Source organism: Quercus suber, unplaced genomic scaffold (genome assembly GCF_002906115.3).
Source record: "Quercus suber isolate HL8 unplaced genomic scaffold, Cork oak 2.0 scaffold_462, whole genome shotgun sequence".
NCBI classification, from domain to species: domain Eukaryota; kingdom Viridiplantae; phylum Streptophyta; class Magnoliopsida; order Fagales; family Fagaceae; genus Quercus; species Quercus suber.
The window spans coordinates 244,636-250,304 of NW_027069913.1; the positions used below are offsets into that span (position 1 = coordinate 244,636).

At 28.9% G+C, this 5,669-nt stretch overlaps 1 long non-coding RNA gene across 2 annotated transcripts; it reads left to right on the plus strand.

The window, feature by feature from the left end:
* The first annotated feature begins 3,019 nt into the window (after positions 1 to 3,019).
* Positions 3,020 to 3,520, plus strand: LOC136062878 (uncharacterized). Of its 2 annotated transcripts, none has more exons than XR_010624614.1 (2): positions 3,020 to 3,361; positions 3,465 to 3,520. It is a non-coding gene; the product is annotated as an uncharacterized LOC136062878 (long non-coding RNA). The 2 variants fall into 2 exon arrangements; XR_010624613.1 differs by having other exon boundaries at positions 3,020 to 3,352.
* The last annotated feature ends 2,149 nt before the right edge of the window (positions 3,521 to 5,669 follow it).

A 5,669-nucleotide genomic window follows, 5' to 3' on the forward strand; every position in this document is an offset into this window, starting at 1 on the left:
TCTAAACGCACACATAGGCATCATGTGCCACTTTTCACGTCATGGACCAACCTTATTTCGAGAGTAATCTTTGAAATGTGATTATTGATTTCAATATGGTGATACTGATTTCAAAATTAATACTAACATCTATGTAACATAAACCTCATGTGAGAGAGTATGAGATTTTGCAATTCAACGTATTCCTTACAATTCTCTTAGCCTTCCACCTCACTAAATTTATGAGGTCATTGAAACTCACCAATCACCTTCACTACCAAATCAATTTGTAAGTTTTATGTAGTAAAACTTGTAGTACATTTAGCATTTTACTTAAAAGTATTTGCAGATATGATTTGAAAATGAGATACTTTAGCCAAGAACCTTTTAATTTAATTAGTATAGTAGTACCTCATGGTGTTTCGAATAAAGATATTCATGATTCAAATCCCCACCTCCAACTATCAATGTATATAAAAAAAATGATATATTTTAGTTATTAAAAAAAAAAATCTATGTTATGGTTATTTTAAAAGAATTTCTGTGGTTAATTCTATTTTAGACGGATTGAGATCTTCTAGAGTTCCTAGGGTACTCTACCATGTAGAGTTCTTTTAATCTGAACCTTTCATTTATAATAAATGGTCTAGATTTTGCCATATCATTAATCCACCAACAAATCTCCTAAAATAATGGTTTAAAAAATAACTACATAAATATATATTATTGCCTTATCTCATCAACTTAAAGTTGAGTCAAAATATAAGGAGGATTAGAGAACAACACGAAAATCTAGAGCATTGAACCTTCTAATTAAAACACACTACTAAAACATGTTGATAGTAAATTTTCCAGAGACAAATTTCAATGATTAGTTGTATTTGGTGAAGACATCAAGTGACTTCTTGATCATCCAACGCTCTGATGGAAATTTTGTTACTCAGTTCCAGTGACACACAACTTTGGTTTGTCCATACCGTACAAAGTGGTTTTGTGTCTACAAGTTAGATTTCAGCAAGAAAATGTTAGAAAAGACGGAATCTTTGAAGGATCAAGTTGTGTTATATATATTTTTCTCAAAAAAAGTTGTGTTATATATATATATATTATATAATATATATAGATATATGCTTCTTGGTCTATATGCATAATAATCAATTTTCTAAATAAGCAAATTTTTTTTTGCATTTAATGTTGCAATGTCATAGCCACTATTCCCATTTAAGGTAATAACTATCATTTATGAGCAGTTATTTAATAAAATCATTATTTTTGTAGATTTGTTAGTGAATTAATGATATGACAAAATCTAGACCATTTATTATAAATGAAAGGTTTAGATTAAAAGAACTCTACATGGTAGAGTACCCTAGGAACTCTAGAAGATCTCAATCTATTTTAGATTGGTAAATGCCACAAGTATATTAAATACCCATTAATAATCATCACAATTATCAATATTCATATTTAGACTAATAAATACCAACTAATAATTACCATAATTATCAATTTTATATTTAGAGAAAATATAAAAGAGGCTGCAACAAAAATAGTCACCATGCACGCGTTTCTCTTATACTTATCTTCAATTAGCTTGCCACTACTTCATACTTTGCATATATGTCAAAATGTTACACCACCGCACACTCTTGGTGCGATGGTCACTCCACAAGTATAAATGCTTGTCGGGTGTGGAGGGCAAGGACCGTAGTTCAAGTCTCCAAGAGGGAGCTTTACACACATATATACTTAGATTATGCTAGAGTAGAAATTCTATCTTGTATATAAAAAAAATGTCACTAATTAATTGCTATGTTTTAATAGGATAAAATGATTTATTACCATGCTTTAATCATCTTGGTGCACTAATCTTCAATAATATTTTTTTTAAGAAAATAATCTTCAATAATATAAGAGTAATGCTACATCCATAATGTTTGACTTTTGGTTTACCCTATAGTATTTTGAAACAAAAGTTATTGAGGTCTCACAATTTTACATGTCATTATTGATTTTTTTAATTCAAAAATTACTATCAAGTGATATTTTATTTTAATGGCAGAATAGATAGATTCATATACAAAATACAATAATAAATAAATACTTATTAATAATTACCATATTTTTAAAATTTCATATCTAGACTAATAAATGCAAAAGGGCTAATAAATACCTATTAATTAGCATGTATTAATTATCTTGGTATAATAATTAGAAAATACTGTAGCCTCAATTTATGATATGTAATTACAGAGATTTTTAATAAGGTAAATGTTTTATTTTCATGTATTAATTATTTATATATAATAAATGTATAGTTATATTTTTCTACTTTTTTTTTGAGAAAGTAGTTATATTTTTCTAATATTTAGATTTTTCTTACTTAAATATAAGTGCTTTGGAAACAACAATTAAAATAAAGTCCAGCAAAAGATAAAAGGCAATTTCATTATGAAAAAGATAAAAACAAATTTAATAACATGCAATCAAGAATATAAAAAATAAAAATAGTCTGACTTTTAATTTAAATTGGAGGAAAATAATTAATTATTTATCTAATCACTCAAGTAATAAGTTCAACTTTTGAATGTTGACGATTTGTCTCTCTTTTCTTTTTATTTTTATTTTTTAATGACATGTATTTAGTATGCGATTTTGGATAAGAATGAAAAATTAAAATTATTTTACTATTAAATTTATTTTTGCTATTATTTATGGATTTCATTGTACTTTTTAGTACTATTCATGAATCCCACTATATTATTTCAATTAACTTTTATTTTTATTTATAGTACTTTTAACAATAAATTTTTAGTTTCAGTAAAATAAACAATATCTAAACATTATCTATAGATTAAAACATTTCAAAATACATCATGTATTCCGTGACACATTATGGGACAGCTTAAGGACCAAAAGTATAAACAAAACATTTTTAATTATTTATTTATTTATTATGAAATTCTAATAAACAAAATTTTTTTTTTTTTACAAGTGTGGGACAAAGCGTTGAATTCAACATAAACTCGAGTGTGGAATTGACTATATTTCCTTCTTCCGTAGTTAATTTCAAACAATAATAATAAAATTACTTTTTCTTTTTTGATGAACAATAAAATAACTTTTCTTACAAACAATAATAGACCCCAGATTCCAGAATGATATCAGTAATAAATCAAAGATAAAACTCTCTGCAGATTCTTTCTCATTATACTTCGTAAGAGGAGTAAACATTTTTGGCAATAATTTAGAGCAGTGAAAAAGGAAGGAAGTGTTTAATGGCCGCACACAATTAAAAGTTGGATAGGGACTGACTGGGACGTGGGTTACAGCTCCTTCACACAATTTGAGAGAGACACACAGAAAGACAAAGGTCCACAGTGTCAGTCTCACTCACTTTCTCCGCTATTTATGCCTGTGTTTGCGTTTGCATTTGCATTGCATTCTTACTTGTCTGTTCTCTCTCTCTCTCTCTCTCTCTACAGAGGTTGAGAGTGAGTGAGTGTAGTTGAACTGAGCTGAAGAAGAAGAAGAAGAAGAATGAAGGTGATATTGACGGTTCTGGGTTATGTTTGCTGTGTTGTTGGGGTGGTTTTGAGTGGATCTGAGCTGGGTTCTTTTGAGGACTTAACTGTGATAGAAAAGCAGAAAGAGGGTCTGCTTTCTTTGGTGGAGAATGATAAAGCAGCTTCACCTGTCTCCTCAAAACCTCTCATGGTTCCCCTCACCCTTATTCAAGGAGCTGCTTCTACAGGAGCTGGTATATCTCTCTCTCATTCTCTCTGCTTTGTGTTTGTTTTGTACATTGTCTTCACGCAGAGGCAGCTTCTAACATTATTCCCATTTTTCATAGTTCATACCCATGATTTCTAACTTCAGGGTTTTATTTATTTATTTATTTTATTATTAATTAATTTAATTTTAAATTTTAAAATTTGAAACTTTTATATATATATATATATATATATTATATTTCATCTTTTATTTGGGTTTTGGACTTTTGAGTTTTGCTTGTGTATGGCAAATTTCGTGTTTATGTTAGCATGAAAAGGTCTAATTATTTTTACCAAAGGTTGGTTCAAACCTTCATGCAATCCAGTTATGACTTATGGATTGATTGCCACAATTGGCTTACTTCTAAATTTTACTACTATTTTTAAAGAAAATTACATTTTAAACCCTATAATTTAGGGGTGTAACAAATTAAACACTATGGTTCAAAGGTATATAACAGATTAGACCTTGAGATTTCAAAAACTAACAAAATTAAATTCTATAGTTTTAAAAGCAAGAAATTAAACTCTATAAATTAAAAAACCAAATTAGACCTCAACACATTTAAGTTGAACGACTTTGGTGTTTAAGTTTTTACTTTTTCAAATCTCGGGTTTAAGTTGTTATTTTTGAAATTGTAGAGTTCAATTTATCGGGTTTAATTGCAGAGTTTAAATCTCATTTTTTCTGGAGATTTCATAATACATGGAGATTTCGTATTATTGGATTTAATCATAACAAAAAAGAGTTTAATCATAACAAAATTATTGGGTATTTTTGAAATTGTAGAGTTTAATCATAACAAAATTTAATTTACTAGAACTCCCAAATTATAGGCTTTAAAATGTAATTTTTGTTGTTCCTCAGACATATACTCCATTAATAATTCTCCATTGTTTCCCACTAGATGATGTGGCTCTATTTTACATGCTTTATGAAGATTTAAATTCAAAGCGGAACACAAAAAATGGGATAGAGGATTTGTATTCTCTTTCTTCTTCCATTTCAGCTGTTCATTGGTTAAGAAGGGAACCGGGGTTCAAATTTTTGGGATTGTTTTAGATGTTTGTTTTGTTGATGAAATTTGAGTAACATGAAATATATTACACGATTTATATCTGAAAATACCTGATATGGATCCCAAAGTCCTTAAGAAGTGGATTAATTGATTATATAGTCTCATATATATATATATATATATAAAAGATTTATAGTTGAGTTATTAATTGATTAATATGGACCCCAAACAGATAGTTCAATCACAGTTATCAATCTCCAAATCTAAAAACAATAACAATAAAAGCATCAAATGCACAAATTTTAGTGAGAAAGTGGAAAACCAATGAATAAAATCATCAAAAAAAAAAAACTGCCTTAGAATCCAAACCTATAGAAAATCCACTATAGAAGAAACTGTACAATAAACCAGGAACTCTGGTGCTTCAAAGAATTCTTAGGAGGTTTTCTACCAATGAACGCACTGACGGAGGTTTAGGTTTTGTGTAATTTGGATGAACAACACTCTTGGTGTTTTATTTCATGGTCATGGCGCATGACGAGCAACCCTTAAAGAAAAACTTTGAAAATGTCTCATAAGGAGAAACACTATAGGGAGCGGAATTTAGAACTCTTTAGGCTCAAGAAGGTTTGGCTCATGGATTTGTTCTTGTATGGTAGCTTCTCTCTCTGTAGCAAGGATTGGTTTATATTAGAGAAAAGTTAAATAGACTGCACAGGATGTTGGTTTACCATTCTAGTGCTTTTTGGTCGAGTAAGTCTTGAGCAAAGCGAAAGTCTTGCAAACATTCTGTTTAAGTTTCGGTCTAGCAATGGTCAAGCAAACTATCTATCTGCAATAGCTTATTAGCCCCCTAACCTTTCTATTATATTATTTATTATTAAAGCACTAGCTTGCC